Below are 22,396 nucleotides of genomic sequence, written 5' to 3'. Positions count from 1 at the left end.
TAACTCCCAGGGTTTACCATCACGCTGCCCTGTTCTTGAAGAACTCCCTGGGTTTACCATCATGCTGCCCTGTTCTGAAATATCTCCCTGGGTTTACCATCACGCTGCCCTGTTCTGAAATAACTCCCTTTGTTTACCATCATGCTGCCCTGTTCTGGAATAACTCCCTGGGTTTACCATCATTCTGCCCTGTTCTGAAATAACTCCTTGGGTTTACCATCATGATGACCTGTTCTGGAATAACTCCAAGGGTTTACCATCATGCTGCCCTGTTCTGGAATAACTCCCTGGGTTTCCGATCATGCTGCCCTGTTCTGAAATAACTCCCTGGGTTTACCATCATGCTGCCCTGTTCTGGAATAACGCTCCTGGTTTACCATCATGCTGCCATGTTCTGGAATAACTCCCTGGGTTTACCATCATGCTGCCCTGTTCTGGAATAACTCTCTTGGTTTACCATCATGCTGCCCTGTTCTGGAATAACTCCCTGGGTTTACCGTCATGCTGCCCTTTTCTGAAATAACTCCCTGGGTTTACCGTCATGCTGCCCTGTTCTGGAATAACTCCCTGGGTTTACCATCATGCTGCCCTGTTCTGGAATAACTCCCTGGGTTTCCCATCATGCTGCCCTGTTCTGAAATAACTCCCTGGGTTTACCGTCATGCTGCCCTGTTCTGGAATAACTCCCTGGGTTTACCATCATGCTGCCCTTTTCTGAAATAACTCCCTGGGTTTACCGTCATACTGCCCTGTTCTGGAATAACTCCCTGGGTTTCCCATCATGCTGCCCTGTTCTGAAATAACTCCCTGGGTTTACCATCATGCTGCCCTGTTCTGAAATAACTCCCTGGGTTTACCATCATGCTGCCATGTTCTGGAATAACTCCCTTGGGTTTACCATCATGCTGCCCTGTTCTGGAATAACTCCCTGGGTTTCCCATCATTCTGCCCTGTTCTGAAATAACTCCCTTGGGTTTACCGTCATGCTGCCCTGTTCTGGAAAAACTCCCAGGGTTTACCATCATGCTGCCCTTTTCTGAAATAACTCCCTGGGTTTACCGTCATGCTGCCCTGTTCTGAAATAACTCCCTGGGTTTACCATCATGCTGCCCTGTTCTGGAATAACTCCATTGGTTTACCATCATGCTGCCCTGTTCTGGAATAACTCCCTGGGTTTCCGATCATGCTGCCCTGTTCTGAAATAACTCCCTGGGTTTACCATCATGATGCCCTGTTCTGGAATAACTCCCTGGGTTTACCATCATGCTGCCCTGTTCTGGAATAACTCCCTGGGTTTCCCATCATGCTGCCCTGTTCTGAAATAACTCTCTTGGTTTACCGTCATGCTGCCCTGTTCTGGAATAACTCTCATGGTTTACCATCATGCTGCCATTTTCTGAAATAACTCCCTGGGTTTACCGTCATGCTGCCATGTTCTGGAATAACTCCCTGGGTTTCCCATCATGCTGCCCTGTTCTGGAATAACTCCCTGGGTTTTACCATCATGCTGCCCTTTTCTGAAATAACTCCCTGGGTTTACCGTCATGCTGCCCTGTTCTGGAATAACTCCCTGGGTTTACCATCATGCTGCCCTTTCCTGAAATAACTCCCTGGGTTTACCGTCATGCTGCCCTGTTCTGGAAGAACTCCCTGGGTTTACCATCATGCTGCCCTGTTCTGAAATAACTCCCTGGGTTTACCATCATGCTGCCCTGTTCTGAAATAACTCCCTGGGTTTACCATCATGCTGCCCTGTTCTGGAATAACTCCCTGGGTTTACCATCATGCTGCCCTGTTCTGGAATAACTCCCTGGGTTTCCCATCATGCTGCCCTGTTCTGAAATAACTCCCTGGGTTTACCATCATGCTGCCCTGTTCTGGAATAACTCCCTGGGTTTACCATCATTCTGCCCTGTTGTGAAATAACTCCCTTGGTTTACCGTCATGCTGCCCTGTTCTGGAAAAACTCCCAGGGTTTACCATCATGCTGCCCTTTTCTGGAATAACCCCCTGGGTTCACCGTCATGCTGCCCTGTTCTGAAATAACTCCCTGGGTTTACCATCATGCTGCCCTGTTCTGAAATACCTCCCTGGGTTTACCGTCATGCTGCTCTGTTCTGGAATAACTCCCTGGGTTTACCATCATGCTGCCCTTTTCTGAAATAACTCCCTGGGTTTCCCGTCATGCTGCCATGTTCTGGAATAACTCCCTGGGTTTACCATCATGCTGCCCTGTTCTGGAATATCTCCCTGGGTTTACCATCATGCTGCCCTGTTCTGGAATAACTCCCTGGGTTTACCATCATGCTGCCCTGTTCTGAAATAACTCCCTTGGTTTACCATCATGCTGCCCTGTTCTGGAATAACTCCCTGGGTTTACCATCATGCTGCCCTGTTCTGGAATAACTCCCTTGGTTTACCATCATACTGCCCTGTTCTGGAATAACTCCCTGGGTTTCCCATCATGCTGCCCTGTTCTGGAATAACTCCCTGGGTTTCCCATCATGCTGCCCTGTTCTGAAAAAACTCCCTGGGTTTACCATCATGCTGCCCTGTTCTGAAATAACGCTCATGGTTTACCATCATGCTGCCATGTTCTGGAATAACTCCCTGGGTTTACCATCATGCAGCCCTGTTCTGGAATAACTCCCTGGGTTTCCCATCATGCAGCCCTGTTCTGAAATAACTCCCTGGGTTTACCATCATGCTGCCCTGTTCTGGAATAACTCCCTGGGTTTACCATCATATTGCCCTGTTCTGAAATAACTCCCTGGGTTTACCATCATGCTGTCCTGTTCTGAAATAACTCTCTTGGTTTACCGTCATGCTGCCCTGTTCTGAAATAACTCCCTGGGTTTACCATCATGCTGCCCTGTTCTGAAATAACTCCCTGGGTTTACCATCATGCTGCCCTGTTCTGGAATAACTCCCTGGGTTTACCATCATGCTGCCCTGTTCTGGAATAACTCCCTGGGTTTACCATCATGCTGCCCTGTTCTGAAATAACTCCCTGGGTTTACCGTCATGCTGCCCTGTTCTGAAATACCTCCCTGGGTTTACCGTCATGCTGATCTGTTCTGGAAGAACTCCCTGTGTTTACCATCATGCTGCCCTGTTCTGAAATAACTCCCTGGGTGTATCATCATGCTGCCCTGTTCTGAAATAACTCCCTGGGTTTACCATCATGCTGCCCTGTTATGGAATAACTCCCAGGGTTTACCATCACGCTGCCCTGTTCTTGAAGAACTCCCTGGGTTTACCATCATGCTGCCCTGTTCTGAAATAACTCCCTGGGTTTACCATCACGCTGCCCTGTTCTGAAATAACTCCCTTTGTTTACCATCATGCTGCCCTGTTCTGGAATAACTCCCTGGGTTTACCATCATTCTGCCCTGTTCTGAAATAACTCCCTGGGTTTACCATCATGATGCCCTGTTCTGGAATAACTCCAAGGGTTTACCATCATGCTGCCCTGTTCTGGAATAACTCCCTGGGTTTCCCATCATGCTGCCCTGTTCTGAAATAACTCCCTGGGTTTACCATCATGCTGCCCTGTTCTGAAATAACGCTCATGGTTTACCATCATGCTGCCATGTTCTGGAATAACTCCCTGGGTTTACCATCATGCTGCCCTGTTCTGGAATAACTCCCTGGGTTTCCCATCATGCTGCCCTGTTCTGAAATAACTCTCTGGGTTTACCGTCATGCTGCCCTTTTCTGAAATAACTCCCTGGGTTTACCGTCATGCTGCCCTGTTCTGAAATAACTCCCTGGGTTTACCATCATGCTGCCCTGTCCTGAAATACCTCCCTGGGTTTACCGTCATGCTGATCTGTTCTGGAAGAACTCCCTGGGTTTACCATCATGCTGCCCTGTTCTGAAATAACTCCCTGGGTATATCATCATGCTGCCCTGTTCTGAAATAACTCCCTGGGTTTACCATCATGCTGCCCTGTTATGGAATAACTCCCAGGGTTTACCATCATGCTGCCCTGTTCTGGAAGAACTCCCTGGGTTTACCATCATGCTGCCCTGTTCTGAAATAACTCCCTGGGTTTACCATCATGCTGCCCTGTTCTGGAATAACTCCCTGGGTTTACCATCATTCTGCCCTGTTCTGAAATAACTCCCTTGGTTTACCATCATGCTGCCCTGTTCTGGAAAAACTCCAAGGGTTTACCATCATGCTGCCCTTTTCTGAAATAACTCCCTGGGTTTACAGTCATGCTGCCCTGTTCTGAAATAACTCCCTGGGTTTACCATCATGCTGCCCTGTTCTGAAATACCTCCCTGGGTTTACCGTCATGCTGATCTGTTATGGAATATCTCCCAGGGTTTACCATCATGCTGCCCTGTTCTGGAAGATCTCCCTGGGTTTACCATCATGCTGCCCTGTTATGGAATAACTCCCAGGGTTTACCATCATGCTGCCCTGTTCTGGAAGATCTCCCTGGGTTTACCATCATGCTGCCCTGTTCTGAAATAACTCCTTGGGTTTACCATCATACTGCCCTGTTCTGAAATAACTCCCTTGGTTTACCATCATGCTGCCCTGTTCTGGAATAACTCCCTGGGTTTACCATCATTCTGCCCTGTTCTGAAATAACTCCCTTGGTTTACCATCATGCTGCCCTGTTCTGGAATAACTCCAAGGGTTTACCATCATGCTGCCCTGTTCTGGAATAACTCCCTGGGTTTCCCATCATGCTGCCCTGTTCTGAAAAAACTCCCTGGGTTTACCATCATGCTGCCCTGTTCTGAAATAACTCTCTGGGTTTACCGTCATGCTGCCCTGTTCTGGAATAACTCCCTGGGTTTACCATCATGCTGCCCTTTTCTGAAATAACTCCCTGGGTTTACATCATGCTGCCCTGTTCTGGAATAACTCCCTGGGTTTCCCATCATGCTGCCCTGTTCTGAAATAACTCCCTGGGTTTACCATCATGCTGCCCTGTTCTGAAATAACTCTCATGGTTTACCATCATGCTGCCATGTTATGAAATAAGTCCCTGGGTTTACCATCATGCTGCCCTGTTCTGGAATAACCCCCTGGGTTTCCCATCATGCTGCCCTGTTCTGGAATAACTCCCATGGTTTACCATCATGCTGCCCTGTTCTGGAAGAACTCCCTGGGTTTACCATCATGCTGCCCTGTTCTGGAATAACTCCCTGTGTTTACCATCATGCTGCCCTGTTCTGAAATAACTCCCTGGGTTTACCATCATGCTGCCCTGTTCTGAAATAACTCCCTGGGTTTACCATCATGCTGCCCTGTTATGGAATAACTCCCTGGGTTTACCATCATGCTGCCCTCTTCTGAAATAACTCCCTGGGTTTACCATCATGCTGCCCTGTTCTGAAATAACTCCCTGGGTTTACCATCATGCTGCCCTGTTATGGAATAACTCCCTGGGTTTACCATCATGCTGCCCTCTTCTGAAATAACTCCCTGGGTTTACCATCATGCTGTCTTGTTCTGAAATAACTCCCTGGGTTTACCATCATGCTGCCCTGTTCTGGAATAACTCCCTGGGTTTACCATCATGCTGCCCTGTTCTGAAATAACTCCCTGAGTTTACCATCATGCTGCTCTGTTCTGGAATAACTCCCTGGGTTTACCATCATGCTTCCCTGTTCTGAAATAACTCCCTGTGTTTACCATCATGCTGCCCTGTTCTGGAATAACTCCCTGGGTTTACCATCATGCTCCCCTGTTCTGAAATAACTCCCTGGGTTTACCATCATGCTGTGTATGCTCTGTCCCAAATGTACGCTATGTTTTATCCAATTCATGCTGTCATGTTTATTCTCTGGGATGTAACGGGTTTATGTTTATTCTCTGTCGCAGGGATGTGACGGTGTATGTTTATTCTCTGTCGCAGGGATGTGACGGTGTATGTTTATTCTCTGTCCCAGGGATGTGACGGTGTATGTTTATTCTCTGTCCCAGGGATGTGACGGTGTATGTTTATTATCTGTCCCAGGGATGTGACGGTGTATGTTTATTCTCTGTCCCAGGGATGTGACGGTGTATGTTTATTCTCTGTCCCAGGGATGTGACGGTGTATGTTTATTCTCTGTCCCAGGGATGTGACGGTGTATGTTTATTCTCTGTCGCAGGGATGTGACGGTTTATGTTTATTCTCTGTCCCAGTGATGTGACTGTGTATGTTTATTCTCTGTCCCAGGGATGTGACGGTGTATGTTTATTATCTGTCGCAGGGATGTGACGGTGTATGTTTATTGTCTGTCCCAGGGATGTGACGGTGTATGTTTATTCTCTGCCGCAGGGATGTGACGGTGTATGTTTATTCTCTGTCGCAGCGATGTGACGGTGTATGTTTATTCTCTGTCGCAGGGATGTGACGGTGTACGTTTATTATCTGTCCCAGGGATGTGACTGTGTATGTTTATTATCTGTCCCAGGGATGTGACGGTGTATGTTTATTCTCTGTCCCAGGGATGTGACGGTGTATGTTTATTATCTGTCCCAGGGATGTGACGGTGTATGTTTATTATCTGTCGCAGGGTTGTGACGGTGTGTGTTTATTGTCTGTCCCAGGGATGTGACGGTGTATGTTTATCCTCTGTCCCAGGGATGTGACGGTGTATGTTTATTATCTGTCCCAGGGATGTGACGGTGTATGTTTTTATCTGTCCCAGGGATTTGACGGTGTATGTTTATTCTCTATCGCAGGGATGTGACGGTGTATGTTTATTATCTGTCGTAGGGATGTGACGGTGTATGTTTATTATCTGTCTCAGGGTTGTGACGTTGTATGTTTATTGTCTGTCGCTGTGATGTAACGGTGTATGTTTATTCTCTGTCCCAGGGATGTGACGGTGTATGTTTATTCTCTGTTGCAGGGATGTGACGGTGCATGTTTATTCTCTGTCCCAGGGATGTGACGGTGTATGTTTATTATCTGTCCCAGGGATGTGACGGTGTAAGTTTATTATCTATCTCAGGGATGTGACGGTGTATGTTTATTGTCTGTCCCAGGGATGTGACGGTGTATGTTATTCTCTGTCCCAGGGATGTGACGGTGTATGTTGTTGTCTGTCCCAGGGATGTGACGGTGTGTGTTTATTGTCTGTCCCAGGGATGTGACGGTGTATGTTATTATCTGTCTCAGGGATGTGACGGTGTATGTTTATTATCTGTCCCAGGGATGTGATGGTGTATGTTATTATCTGTCCAGTAATATAACAGGCTGTTTAATGCTGATCAAACCGTAAATCAACGAACTCTGCTATTGTCTGTCCCAGAACAAATTAATACAGATTCTATGAATACCGTTGTGTCCATGCCTGCTGATTGGTTGCCTCGGGAAAGGAATAGTAACCGGAAGGTTACATTGGTATATATTATGTATATATATATATATATATATATATATATATATATATATATATATATATATATTATGCTTCCACCTACTTTTTAGAAGTCTACAATTTTTTGATATGTTTAGGCACATAGCCTCCGGTACTTTGGTTGACGGATACATAAGGATCATGCTTTTAAAACAAAGGGTGGGATGGAGGGATGGATGGAGGGACGGTATAGACCACGTATGGGGCATGTCTTATGTGCCTAAACACATCAATGAATGACAGATGTGTAACAGAGCTACAGGCAGGGTATAACAACCTGGACATACAACCACTCCTCATCCACCACCAGGGGGCGATAAACGTTTGGGTTTCAGTAGTAGTCCTGATCTCTCCACCTACCTGTGTTAGAGAGCATCAAAGCCATTGATTGCATCACAATTCATTCTACCAAAGATACTGATATATTTTTTGAAGGATAAAATTTAAATGTGATGGAGGAGTGGAGGGGTGGAGGGGTGGAGGGATGGAGGGATGGAGGGGTGGAGGGGTGGAGGAGTGGAGGGATGGAGGAGTGGAGGGTTTGAGGAGTGGAGGGGTGGAGGGGTGGAGGGGTGGAGGGGTGGAGGAGTGGAGGAGTGGAGGGGTGGAGGGGCGGAGGGGCGGGTGGAGGGGTGGAGGGAGGGATGGAGGGGTGGAGGAGTGGAGGGGTGGAGGGATGGAGGGATGGAGGGGTGGAGGGGTGTAGAGATGGAGGGATGGAGAGGTGGAGGGTTGGAGGGATGGAGGGGTGGAGGGACGGAGGGGTGGAGGGATGGAGGGACGGAGGGACGGAGGGATGGAGGGGTGGAGGGATGGAGGGATGGAGGGGTGGAGGAGTGGAGGGATGGAGGGATGGAGGGATGGAGGAGTGGAGGGTGGAGGGATGGAGGAGTGGAGGGATGGAGGGGTGGAGGGGTGGAGGGATGGAGGGATGGAGGGTGGAGGAGTGGTGGGGTGGAGGGGTGGAGGGATGGAGGGATGGAGAGTGGAGGGATGGAGGGTGGAGGGGTGGAGGGATGGAGGGTGGAGGGATGGAGGAGTGAATGGGTGGAGGGATGGAGGAGTGGAGGAATTGGAGGGGTGGAGGAGTGTAGGGTTGGAGGGATGGAGGGGTGGAGGGTTGGAGGGGTGGAGGAATTGGAGGGGTGGATGGGTGGAGGAGTGGAGGGATGGAGGAGTGGAGGGTTGGAGGGATGGAGGGATGGAGGGGTGGAGGGGTGGAGGGATGGAGGGGTGGAGGAATTGGAGGGGTGGATGGGTGGAGGAGTGGAGGGATGGAGGAGTGGAGGGATGGAGGGTGGAGGGGTGGAGGAGTGGAGGGATGGAGGAATGGAGGGCAGATAGAGGGAGTCCGTGGAACAGTCCTGTCATGGTTTTCCCCTCCCTCTAGAGGACAGATAAAGAGGGACAGAGAGGGAGTCCATGGAACAGTCCTGTCATGGCATGTCTTATGTGCCTAAACACATGAATAAATGACAGATGTGTAACAGAGCTACAGGCAGGGTGTAACAACCTGGACGTACAACCACTCCTCATCCACCACCAGGGGGCGATAAACGTTTGGGTTTCAGTAATGTGCAGATTTCCAAGAACCGTGGAAAAAGGCATTGAAATCACATTGCATCATGTCAAGCTGGTACATCTGAAACACTAAAATACTCTATTCCTTGTTCCATTAGAGAGATGTTTTTAGAATCTCCTCTAAAGTTTAAACTTCCAACAGAGTACAAGATAATAAACAGCAAGACAGAACAGCTGCCTCCGGTAAGACCAGGTGGTGTGTGTGCCTATTTATCAATAACAGCTGGTGAGCAAAATCTAATATTAAGGAAGTCATGATAAGCTGTAGACCACACTATCTACCAAGAGAGTTTTCATTTATATTATTCGTAGCTGTTTATTTATTTATGTCTCACCACAAACCGACTCTGGCACTAAGACCGCACTCAACGAGCTGTATAAAGGCCAAAAGCAAACAACCAAATGCTCATCCAGAGGCAGCGCTCCTAGTGGCCGGGGACTTTAATGCAGACAAACTTAAATCCATTTTACCTCATTTCTACCAGCATGTTAAATGTGAAACCAGAGGAAAAAAAACTCTTGACCACCTTTACTCCACACAGAGAGACACGTACAAAGCTCTCCCTCGCTCTCCATTTGGCAAATCTGACCATAATTCTATCCTCCTGAATCCTGCTTACAAGCAAAAACTAAAGCAGGAAGTACCAGTGACTCGCTAGATATGGAAGTGGTCAGATGACGAAGATGCTAAGCTACAGGACTGTTTTGCAGCACAGACTGGAATATGTTCCGGGATTCATCCAATGGCATTGAGGAGTTTACCACATCAGTCACTGGCTTCATCAGTAAATGCATCGATGACATCAGGTGACCGTACGTACGTACCCCAACCAGAAGCCATGGGTTACAGGCAAGATCCGTACTAAGCTAAAGGCTAGAGCTGCCGCTTTCAAGGAGCGGGACTCTAACCCGGTCGCTTATAAGAAATGTCACTATGTCGTCTGACAAACCATCAAACAGGACTAAGATCGCATCCTACCACACAGTTTTTTACCTTGATTTAATTAGTCAGTTAAAAACAAATTCTTATTTTCAAAGACGGTCTAGGAACAGTGGGTTAACTGCCTTGTTCAGGGGCAGAACAACAGATTTGTACCTTGTCAGCTCGGGGATTCAATCTTGCAACCTAGTTACTAGTCCAACGCTCCAATCACTAGGCTACCCGCCACCCCTTGTCGAATGTGGCAGGGCAAACTATTACGGACTACAAAGGGAAGCCCAGCCGCGAGCTGCCAAGTGACTTAACCTGTTAGGGCTAGGGGGCAGCATTGACACGGCTGGATAAAAAACATACCCGATTTAATCTGGTTACCACTCCTACTCAGTAACTAGAATATGCATATACTTATTACATATGGATAGAAAACACCCTAAATTTTCTAAAACTGTTTGAATGGTGTCTGTGAGTATAACAGAACTCAAATGGCAGGTCAAAACCTGAGAGATTCCTTTACAGGAAGTGGCCTGTCTGACCATTTCTGGAACTTCTTTGCCATCTCTATCATTTACTAAGGATCTCTGCTCTAACGTGACACTTCCCACGTCGTCCATAGGCTCTCATAGCCCGGGAAAAAGAGAATGTCGTCATTCCAGCCCCAGGCTGAAACACATTATCGCCTTTCTCAAGTGGCCCATCAAGAGACACTAGCTTATGCGCGTGACCCCGACCGCCCCGCCTTTGGGATTTTTTCCTCTGTTTGCCGAAAAGGAGATTCCCTGTCGGAATTTTACCGCTTTTCTACGAGAAAAATGACGTAAAAATTGATTTTAAACAGCGGTTGACATGCTTCGACGTACGGCAATTGAATACTTTGAATTTTATTGTCAGGAATTGCGCCAAGCGCGCGACACTTCTTTACTATTTCGGATAGTGTCTGGAACGCATACGAACAAAACGCCACTATTCGGATATAACGATGGATTATTTTGGACCAAACCAACATTTGTTATTGAAGTAGACGTCCTGGGTGTGCATTCTGACGAAGACAACAAAAGGTAATGACATTTTTATAATAGTAAATATGATTATGGTGAGTGCTAAACTTGCCGGGTGTCTAAATAGCGAGCCCGTGATGCCTGGGCTATGTACTTAGAATATTGCAAAATGTGCTTTCACCAAAAAGCTATTTTAAAATCGGACATATCGAGTGCATAGAGGAGGTCTGTATCTATAATTCTTAAAATAATTGTTATGCTTTTTGTGAACGTTTATCGTGAGTAATTTAGTAAAATGTTAGCGAATTCCCCGTAAGTGATGCTAGTTCTGAACGTCACATGCTAATGTAAAAAGCTGGTTTTTGATATAAATATGAACTTGATTGAACAAAACATGCATGTATTGTATAACATAATGTCCTAGGGTTGTCATCTGATGAAGATCATCAAAGGTGAGTGCTGCATTTAGCTGTCTTCTGGGTTTTGGTGACATTATATGCTGGCTTGAAAAATGGGTGTCTGATTATTTCTGGCTTGGTACTCTGCTGACATAATCTAATGTTTTGCTTTCGTTGTAAAGCCTTTTTGAAATCAGACAGTGTGGTTAGATTAACGAGAGTCTTATCTTTAAATGGCTGTAAAATAGTCATATGTTTGAGAAATTGAAGTAATAGGATTTTGAAGATTTTGAAAATCGCGCCACAGGCTGGCAGTGGATGTTACGTAGGTGGGACGAATTCGTCCCGCCGGTCCCATAGAGGTTAAGCCACTACCAGGCGGGTTAAATGCCTTTTATGCTCACTTCGAGGCAAGCAACACTGACGCATGCCTGAGAACACCATCTGTTTCGGGCGACTGTGTGATCACTCTCTCCGTAGCTGATTTGAGTAAGACCTTTAACCTGTTGGGTCTAGGGGGCAGCATTTGCACGTCTGGATAAAAAAAATTTACCCGATTTAATCTGGTTACTAATCCTACCCAGTAACTAGAATATGCATATACTTATTATATATGGATAGAAAACACTCTAAAGTTTCCAAAACTGTTTGAATGGTGTCTGTGAGTATAACAGAACTCATTTGGCAGGCAAAACCCTGAGACATTTTCTGACAGGAAGTGGATACCTGATGTGTTGTATTGACTTTAAACCTATCCCATTGAAAAACACAGGGGTTTAGGAATATTTTGGCACTTCCTATTGCTTCCACTAGACGTCACCAGCCTTTACAAAGTGTTTTGAGTCTTCTGGAGGGAGATCTGACCGAACAAGAGCCATGGAACGGTGATGTCCCATTAGACACCTGGCGCGCTAGTTCATGTTGGGTACCCTCGTTCCAATACGTTATAAAAGAGTATGCATTCGTCCACCTTGAATATTATTCATGTTCTGGTTAAAAAAGGCCCTAATGATTTATGCTATACAACGTTTGACATGTTTGAACGAACGTAAATATATTTTTTCCCCTCGTTCATGACGAAAGTCCGGCTGGCTTACATCATGTGCTAACGAGACGGAGATTTTTGGACATAAATGATGAGCTTTTTTGAACAAAACTACATTCGTTATGGACCTGTGATACCTGGAAGTGACATCTGATGAAGAGAATCAAAGGTAATGGATTATTTACATAGTATTTTCGATTTTAGATCTCCCCAACATGACGTCTAGTCTGTATCGCAACGCGTATTTTTCTGGGCGCAGTGCTCAGATTATTGCAAAGTGTGATTTCCCAGTAAGGTTATTTTTAAATCTGGCAAGTTGATTGCGTTCAAGAGATGTAAATCTATAATTCTTTAAATGACAATATAATATTTTACCAATGTTTTCTAATTTTAATTATTTAATTTCTGACGCTGACTTGACTGCCGGTTATTGGAGGGAAACGATTTCCTCAACATCAATGCCATAGTAAAACGCTGTTTTTGGATATAAATATGAACTTGATAGAACTAAAAATGCATGCATTGTCTAACATAATGTCCTAGGAGTGTCATCTGATGGAGATTGTAAAAGGTTAGTGCATCATTTTAGCTGGTTTTATGGTTTTGGTGACCCTGTCTTTGACTTGACAAAACATTACACACAACTCTTGTAAATGTACTGTCCTAACATACTCTAAATTTATGCTTTCGCCGTAAAACCTTTTTGAAATCGTAAAACGTGGTTAGATTAAGGAGATGTTTATCTTTGAAATGGTGTAACATAGTTGTATTTTTGAAAAATGTGAATTTTGACATTTATTTGGATTCAAATTTGCCGCTCTTGAAATGCACCTGCTGTTGATGGAGTGCACCACGGGTGGCACGCTAGCGTCCCACCTAGCCCCAAGAGGTTAAACAGGTCAACATTCACAAGGCCGCGGGCCCAAGCGGATTACCAGGATGTGTACTCAGAGCATGTGCTGACAAACTGGCAAGTGTCTTCACTGACATTTTCAACCTCTCCCTGTCTGAGTCTGTAATACCAACATGTTTTAAGCAGACCACCTGTGCCCAAGAACACAAAGGCAACCTGCCTAAATGACTACCAACCCGAAGCACTCACATCCGTAGCCATGAAGTGCTTTGAAAGGCTGGTCATGGCTCACATCAACACCATTATCCCAGAAACCCTAGACCCACTCCAATTTGCGTACCACCCCAACAGATCCACAGATGATGCAATCTCTATTATTGCAGTCCACACTGCCCTTTCCCACCTGGACAAAAGGAACACCTACGTGAGAATGCTGTTCATTGACTACAGCTCAGCGTTCAACACCATAGTGCCCTCAAAGCTCATCACTAAGTTAAAGACCCCTGGGACTAAACACCTCCCTCTGCAACTGGATCCTGGACTTCCTGACGGGCCACCCCAGGTGGTGAGGGTAGGTAATAACACATCCGCTACGTTGAGCCTCAACATAGGGGCCCCTCAGGGGTGAGTGCTTAGTCCCCTCCTCTATTCCCTGTTCACCCACAACTGCGTGGCCAAACACGACTCCAACACCATCATTAAGTTTGCCGACGACACAACGGTGGTAGGCCTGATCACCAACAACAATGAGACAGCCTATAGGGAGGAGGTCAGAGACCTGGCAGTGTGGTGCCAGGACAACAACCTCTCCCTCAATGTGAGCAAGGAAAAGGACCAGATTGTGGACTACAGGAAAAGGAGGGCCGAACACGCCCCCCATTCACATCGACGGGGCTGCAGTGGAGCACGTCGAGAGCTTCAAGTTCCTTGGTACTCATTGAACCATCTAAACCGCTGTGAGAATCATTGTACCATCTAAACTGTGAGAATCATTGAACCATCTAAACTGTGAGAATCATTGAACCATCTAAACTGTGAGAATCATTGAACCATCTAAACCGCTGTGAGAATCATTGAACCATCTAAACCGCTGTGAGAATCATTGAACCATCTAAACCGCTGTGAGAATCACTGAACCATCTAAACTGTGAGAATCATTGAACCATCTAAACTGTGAGAATCATTGAACCATCTAAACTGTGAGAATCATTGAACCATCTAAACAGTGAGAATCATTGAACCATCTAAACTGTGAGAATCATTGAACCATCTAAACAGTGAGAATCATTGAACCATCTAAACCGCTGTGAGAATCATTGAACCATCTAAACCGCTGTGAGAATCATTGAACCATCTAAACTGTGAGAATCATTGAACCATCTAAACTGTGAGAATCATTGAACCATCTAAACTGTGAGAATCATTGAACCATCTAAACAGTGAGAATCATTGAACCATCTAAACCGCTGTGAGAATCATTGAACCATCTAAACCGCTGTGAGAATCATTGAACCATCTAAACCGCTGTGAGAATCATTGAACCATCTAAACTGTGAGAATCATTGAACCATCTAAACTGTGAGAATCATTGAACCATATAAACTGCTGTGAGAATCATTGAACCATCTAAACTGTGAGAATCATTGAACCATCTAAACTGTGTGAATCATTGAACCATCTAAACCGCTGTGAGAATCATTGAACCATCTAATCTGTGAGATTCATTGAACCATCTAATCTGTGAGATTCATTGAACCATTTAATTGTGAGATTCATTGAACCATCTAAACTGTGAATATCTTTCCATAACCACATATATAGTATTTTTCAGCTGTTTGAAGCCGCTGTACAAAACCGAAAGTAAAAATGAGACTTAAGAACGGGAAGCATAGAAATAGGGCGCATAGAACAGATCTACCGCTTCTCAGACTTGCTTTCAATGAGAAGGACGGATCTATAACTCACATTTCTATGTGGATTTGGTTGGGTCTCCCAAAAAGTGACATATTGCAGCTTCGGGGAGAAGTGTTCTCTGTAGAAACTCAATGTTATGTATACAACAAGAGGTTTCCGCTCGGTTAAAAAAAAAATAATAATCAGGAAGCACAGAGTGGATTGTAACAGTGTCTTAGCTGCATCCCAAATGGCATCCTATCCCATATATAATGGGCCAGGGCCCCTCTCTCTCTCCCTCCCCACACACACTGGTTGAATCAACGTTGTTTCCAAAATCATTTCAATGAAATTACGTTGAACCAACGTGGAACAGATGTTGAATGTGGACGTCTGTGCCCAGTCGGTCTCTCTCTCTCTCCATCTCGTGATCTCTGTCTCTCTCCATCTCTCTCTCTCTCTATCTTTCCTTGTCTCTCTGTCTCTCCTCTCTCTGTCTCTCCTCTCTCTCTCTTTCTATCTTTCCTTGTCTCTCTGTCTCTCTCTCTCTCTGTCTCTCCTCTCTCTCTCTATCTTTCCTTGTCTCTCTGTCTCTCCTCTCTCTCTTTCTATCTTTCCTTGTCTCTCTGTCTCTCTGTCTCTCTCTCTCTCTCTCTCTCTCTCTGTCTCTCCACTCTCTCTCTATCTTTCCTTGTCTCTCTGTCTCTCCTCTCTCTGTCTCTCCTCTCTCTCTCTATCTTCCCTTGTCTCTCTGTCTCTCCTCTCTCTGTCTCTCCTCTCTCTTTCTATCTTTCCTTGTCTCTCTGTCTCTCCTCTCTCTCTCTGTCTCTCTCTCAGGTCAAAAGTAGTACCGTATAGGCCACAGTATAGGCTACAATTTGTAACACAAGAGACACTAGAGATTGTTTTCCCTCCTCTATATTCTGGATGGCCGACCTCCCTGGAGAGGAAGTTCATAAGGCTCGTTGCCCCTCCACTGGTCGGTTGCTATGCAGCCATCGCCTGGCGCCCAAAGAACTTTAACTTTGCTGTTTACAAATGATTTTTTGTGCAGGAGCATGGCAATCCATTACAGCCAGAGGAGGGGTGGAGGGAGGAGGGGTGGAGGGAGGAGGGGTGGAGGGATGAGGGGTGGAGGGAGAAGGGATGGAGGGAGGAGGGGTGGAGGGAGGTGGGGTGGAGGGATGAGGGGTGGAGGGGTGGAGGGAGGAGGGGTGGAGGGATGAGGGATGGAGGTTTGGAGGGGTAGAGGGATGAGGGGTGGAGGGAGGAGGGGTGGAGGGAGGTGGGGTGGAGGAAGGTGGGGTGGAGGGAGGAGGGGTGGAGGGATGGAGGGGTGGAGGGAGGAGGGGTGGAGGGAGGAGGGGTGGAGGGATGGAGGGGTGGAGGGAGGAGGGGTGGAGGGATGGAGGGGTGGATGGAGGAGGGGTGTAGGGAGGAGGGATGGAGGGAGGGGTGGAGGGAGGAGGGGTGGAGGGATGAGGGGTGGAGGGAGGAGGAGTGGAGGGAGGAGGGATGGAGGGAGGAGGGATGGAGGGATGAGGGGTGGAGGGAGGTGGGGTGGAGGGAGGAGGGATGGAGGGAGGAGGGATGGAGGGATGAGGGGTGGAGGGAGGAGGGGTGGAGGGAGGACGGATGGAGGGAGGAGGGGTGGAGGGCGGTGGGGTGGAGGGAGGTGGGGTGGAGGGAGGAGGGGTGGAGGGAGGAGGGATGAAAGGAGGGAGGGTATAGCTCCCTTATGGGCCATGTCTTAACAGAGGTGAGTTATCGGGACTGAAGGAGGAAGGATGGAAAAGAGGGGGTTGAGGGGTGGAGGAAGGAGGGGTGGAGGGAGGAAGGAGAGAGAGAGAGAGAGAGAGAGGCCAGGGTGAGAGAGAGAGAGAGAAAGAGGGAGAGAGTGAGAGGGGCGGGGTGAGGGAGAGGCGAGGTGAGAGAGAGAGAGAGAGAACAAATTCTGGGCCTCCATCCAGCATCACCCCTCCCACTTCCGGGTTGTGAGCCCCCCCAACAGATGAACATGCACACTTCATATGCCTTCCAACTGGGCCAGAGCACAATGACAGAAACGTACTACCAAGAAAACTCTCATTGGCCAGCATTGGGTTTACAGCTACCACAACCACTACAACCACTACAGCTACCACAACCACAACCACTACAGCTACCACAACCACTACAGCTACCACAACCACCACAACCACTACAGCTACCACAACCACTACAGCTACCACAACCACCACAACCCCTACAGCTACCACAACCACTACAACCACTATAGCTACCACAACCACTACAGCTACCACAACCACCACAACCACTACAGCTACCACAACCACCACAACCACTACAGCTACCACAACCACCACAACCACTAAAGCTACCATAACCACTACAGCTACCACAACCACCACAACCCCTACAGCTACCACAACCACTACAACCACTACAGCTACCACAACCACTACAGCTACCACAATCATCACAACCACTACAGCTACCACAACCACTACAGCTACCACAATCACCACAACCACTACAGCTACCACAACCACTACAGCTACCACAACCACTACAGCTACCACAACCACCACAAACCCTACAGCTACCACAACCACTACAACCACTACAGCTACCACAACCACTACAACCACTACAGCTACCACAACCACTACAACCACTACAGCTACCACAACCACTACAGCTACCACAACCACTACAACCACTACAGCTACCACAACCACTACAGCTACCACAACCACTACAGCTACCACAACCACTACATCCACTACAGCTACCACAATCACCACAACCACTACAGCTACCACAATCATTACAACCACTGGCCCAGCGTCGTCCGGGTTAGGGAAGGGTTTGGCCGGCCGTGGTTTCCTTGTCCCAATACGCTCTAGCGCCTCCTTGTGTCGGGCCGGGCGCCTACAAGCTGACATCGGTCACCAGGTGTACAGTGTTTCCTCCGACACATTGGTGCGGCTGGCTTCCGGGTTTATCGAGCAGGGTGTCAAGAAGCAGTGCGGCAGGGTCGTGTTTCGGAGGACCCGTGGCCCTCGACCTTCGCCTCTCCCGAGTCCGTAGGGGAGTAGCAGCGATGGGGCAATGCCGTAACTACCAATTGGATATCATGAAAAAGGGGTAAAAATACAACAAATAAAAATAATAGAAAACTCACAACAGCATGGACTTGGAGAATGATTCATCTACTGACTGTAACATGTGTCAGTATAGACCAGTGACTGATCCCAACCATTCAGTTCCTGGGAAGTCTCCCCAGAGGGTTCTAGCCTGTTAGGGCTAGGGGGCAGCATTGACACGGCTGGATAAAAAACATACCCGATTTAATCTGGTTACCACTCCTACTCAGTAACTAGAATATGCATATACTTATTACATATGGATAGAAAACACCCTACATTTTCTAAAACTGTTTGAATGGTGTCTGTGAGTATAACAGAACTCAAATGGCAGGTCAAAACCTGAGAGATTCCTTTACAGGAAGTGGCCTGTCTGACCATTTGTTGAACTTCTTTTCCATCTCTATCATTTACTAAGGATCTCTGCTCTAACGTGACACTTCCCACGTCGTCCATAGGCGCTCAGAGCCCGGGAAAAAACAGAATGTCGTCATTCCAGCCCCAGGCTGAAACACATTATCGCCTTTCTCAAGTGGCCCATCAAGAGACACTAGCTTATGCGCGTGACCCCGACCGCCCCCACCTTTGGGATTTTTTCCTCTGTTTGCCGAAAAGGAGATTCCCTGTCGGAATATTATCGCTTTTCTACGAGAAAAATGTCGTAAAAAATGATTTTAAACAGCGGTTGACATGCTTCGAAGTACGGTAATGGAATACTTAGAATTTTATTGTCACGAATTGCGCCAAGCGCGTGACACTTCTTTACTATTTCGGATAGTGTCTGGAACGCACGAACAAAACGCCGCTATTCGGATATAACGATGGATTATTTTGGACCAAACCAACATTTGTTATTGAAGTAGCTGTCCTGGGTGTGTATTCTGACGAAGACAACAAAAGGTAATGACATTTTTATAATAGTAAATATGATTATGGTGAGTGCTAAACTTGCCGGGTGTCTAAATAGCGAGCCCGTGATGCCTGGGCTATGTACTTAGAATATTGCAAAATGTGCTTTCACCAAAAAGCTATTTTAAAATCGGACATATCGAGTGCATAGAGGAGGTCTGTATCTATAATTCTTAAAATAATTGTTATGCTTTTTGTGAACGTTTATGTACGAGCTAGTTATATGCTGTCAACAGTCTGAGCCAATCCTGTCTGTTTTTGCCCCATTGTTGCTTAACAACCAACCCTCACATAAACCTCCTCCTCCAACCTCTCCCTCCTTCTACTCCCTCTCCCTCCTCCACCCCCTCTCCCTCCTCCTTCACCCTCTCCCTCCTTCTACTCCCTCTCCTCCTACTCCTCCTCCTCCTCCCTCTCCCTCCTTCTACTCCCTCTCCCTCCTTCTCCTCCCTCTCCCTCCCTCTCCTCCTACTCCTCCTCCTCACCCTCTTCCTGCCTCACCTTCTCCCTCTCTCCTCCTCTTCCCTCTCTCCTCCTCTTCCTACTCCTCCCTCACTGTGGCCACCCTGAATGCTCTGCTGGGACTCAATCAGGGAGGATGAGGTGGAGAAGGAAGAGGAGGAAAGAGGGAGGAAGAGAGAGAGGGGGAGGAGAGGGAGCAGTAGACTGTAGCCCCTTCCTCTCCTCCTCTCCTCCTCCCCTCCTCTCCTCCTCCTCCTCCTCCTCTCCTCCTCTCCTCCTCCTCCCCTCCTCCTCCCCTCCTCCTCCCCTTCTCCTCCCGTCCCCTCCTCTCCTCCTCCTCCCCTCCTTCTCTCCTCCTCCCCTCCTCCTCCCGTCCCCTCCTCTCCTCCTCCTCCCCTCCTTCTCTCCTCCTCCTCCTCTCCTCCTCTCCTCCTCTCCTCTTCTCCTCCTCCTCTCCTCCTCTCCTCCTCCTCTCCAGCAGTACTAGACTGTAGCCCCCTCCTCTCCTCCTCTCCTCCTCTCCTCCTATCCTCATCCTCCTCACCTCCTCCCCTCCTCCCCTCTTCTCCAGCAGTACTAGACTGTAGCCCCCTCCTCTCCTCCTCCCCTCTTCCCCTCCTCCCCTCCTGTCATCCTCTCCTCCTCCTTCTCTTCCTCCCCTCCTCCCCTCCTGTCGTCCTCTCCTCCCCTCCTCTCCTCCCCTCCTCCCCTCCTGTCGTCCCTCTTCTCCTCCTCCTCCTCCTCCTCCCCTCCTCCCCCTCTTCCTCCCCTCCTCTCCTCCTCTCCTCCTCCTCCTCCCCTCCTCCCCCTCTTCGTCCCCTCCTGTCGTCCTCTCCTCCTCCTCCTCTCCTCCTCCTCCTCTCCTCCTCTTCCTCCTTCTCTCCTTTCGTCCTCTCCTCCTCTCCTTCTCCTCCCCTCCTCCCCCTCTTCCTCCCCTCCTCCCCCTCTTCCTCCCCTCCTCCCCTCCTGTCCGCCTCTCCTCCCCTCCTGTCATCCTCTCCTCCTCCTCCTCCTCCTCCTCCCCTCTCCTCTCCTCCTCCTCCCCTCCTCCCCCTCTTCCTCTCCTTATCCTCCTCCACCTCTCCAACAGTTGTACACAGTAGCCAGTGTTTCAACCTTCCTGTCTCCTGGCTAAACAAAGCCTCTCCTCTCTTTGTAGGTTGGGGGCCTCCTCTCTGCTCTGCTCCAGTTCTGAGGCCCTGCCTGCCCCCTGGGAAACTGTATATTCAGCAGGAAGCGTTGGTGTGTGTGTGTGTGTGTGTGTGTCTGTGTGTGTGTGTGTGTGTGTGTGTGTGTGTGTGTGTGTGTGTGTGTGTGTGTGTGTGTGTGTGTGTGTGTGTGTGTGTGTGTGCGTGCGTGCGTGCGTGCGTGCGTGCGTGCGTATTTTCAGAGAAAGGCCCTGTTTGTATCCGCCACCACTTGACGACTTGACTTTCTAAATGCAGAGGTACCTTTATCAGACTCAAAGGCTGTGTCCCAAATCACACCCTGTTTCCATTGGGCTGTGTTCAAAATCAGTGCACTATTTAGGGAATAGGCTGCCATTGGGGATGCACTACCCACCTCTATTAGAGGGTAAGTAACGAGGGGGTGGACATGTTGTCCTCCAATACAGGGCCCCCTGCTCTTCTCTCTCTCTCTAATCCCTGGTCTCCAGCGATGGCAGTTCCCACTAGGGATTAACATGAGTAACCAGGATCCTGGGACTGTCCCAGGAAGCCTCCTCACGTTTCCCCCCCAAAAAATGTAATGGCAAGACCCAGCAAACGACAGCAAACATTTTCCCCCAATGTGGCACTACTGTAATTCCACAAAATACACAACATGAGCAGCATCAGATTAGCAAAATATAAATAGCACATTATCCAAATAGGATGTCAATGGATGCCTTTAGCCTAGCATATTTACTACACACAATAGGTTGTCAATGGGAGCCTTTAGCCTAGCATATTTACTACACACAATAGGTTGTCAATGGAAGCCTTTAGCCTAGCATATTTACTACACACAAAGTCGCCCTAAATTCAAAACACACATAATTGACACTGCTGGACTGAACAAGAGACCGGCTGGAGCAGTGCGTCAGAGGGGGGTACTGTCACGTATACTCCATCTCTGGGTCACCAGGCTGCTCATCGTGACGCCGCACACCTGTCACCATCGTTACGCGCACCAGCGCCTCATCAGACTCACCTGGACTTCAATCACCTGCTTGATTACCTGCCCTGTATATGTCTCTCCCTTTGGTTCCTTCCCTATATATGTTCCTCCCTTTGGTTCCTTCCCTACACATGTCCCTTCCCTTTGGTTCCTTCCCTATATATGTCCCTCCCTTTGGTTCCTTCTCTATATATGTCCCTCCCTTTGGTTCCTTCCCTATACATGTCCCTCCCCTTTGGTTCCTTCCCTATATATGTCCCTCCCTTTGGTTCCTTCCCTATATATGTCCCTCCCCTTTGGTTCCTTCTCTATATATGTCCCTCCCTTTGGTTCCTTCCCTATATATGTCCCTCCCTTTGGTTCCTTCCCTATATATGTCCCTCCCTTTGGTTCCTTTCCTATATATGTCCCTCCCCTTTGGTTCCTTCCCTATATATGTCCCTCCCTTTGGTTCCTTCCCTATACATGTCCCTCCCCTTTGGTTCCTTCCCTATATATGTCCCTCCCCTTTGGTTCCTTCCCTATATATGTCCCTCCCTTTGGTTCCTTCCCTATATATGTCCCTCCCTTTGGTTCCTTCTCTATATATGTCCCTCCCTTTGGTTCCTTCCCTATATATGTCCCTCCCTTTGGT

This window comes from Salmo salar, chromosome ssa11 (assembly GCF_905237065.1).
Source record: "Salmo salar chromosome ssa11, Ssal_v3.1, whole genome shotgun sequence".
Classification (NCBI taxonomy): domain Eukaryota; kingdom Metazoa; phylum Chordata; class Actinopteri; order Salmoniformes; family Salmonidae; genus Salmo; species Salmo salar.
This window is presented reverse-complemented; position numbering follows the sequence as displayed.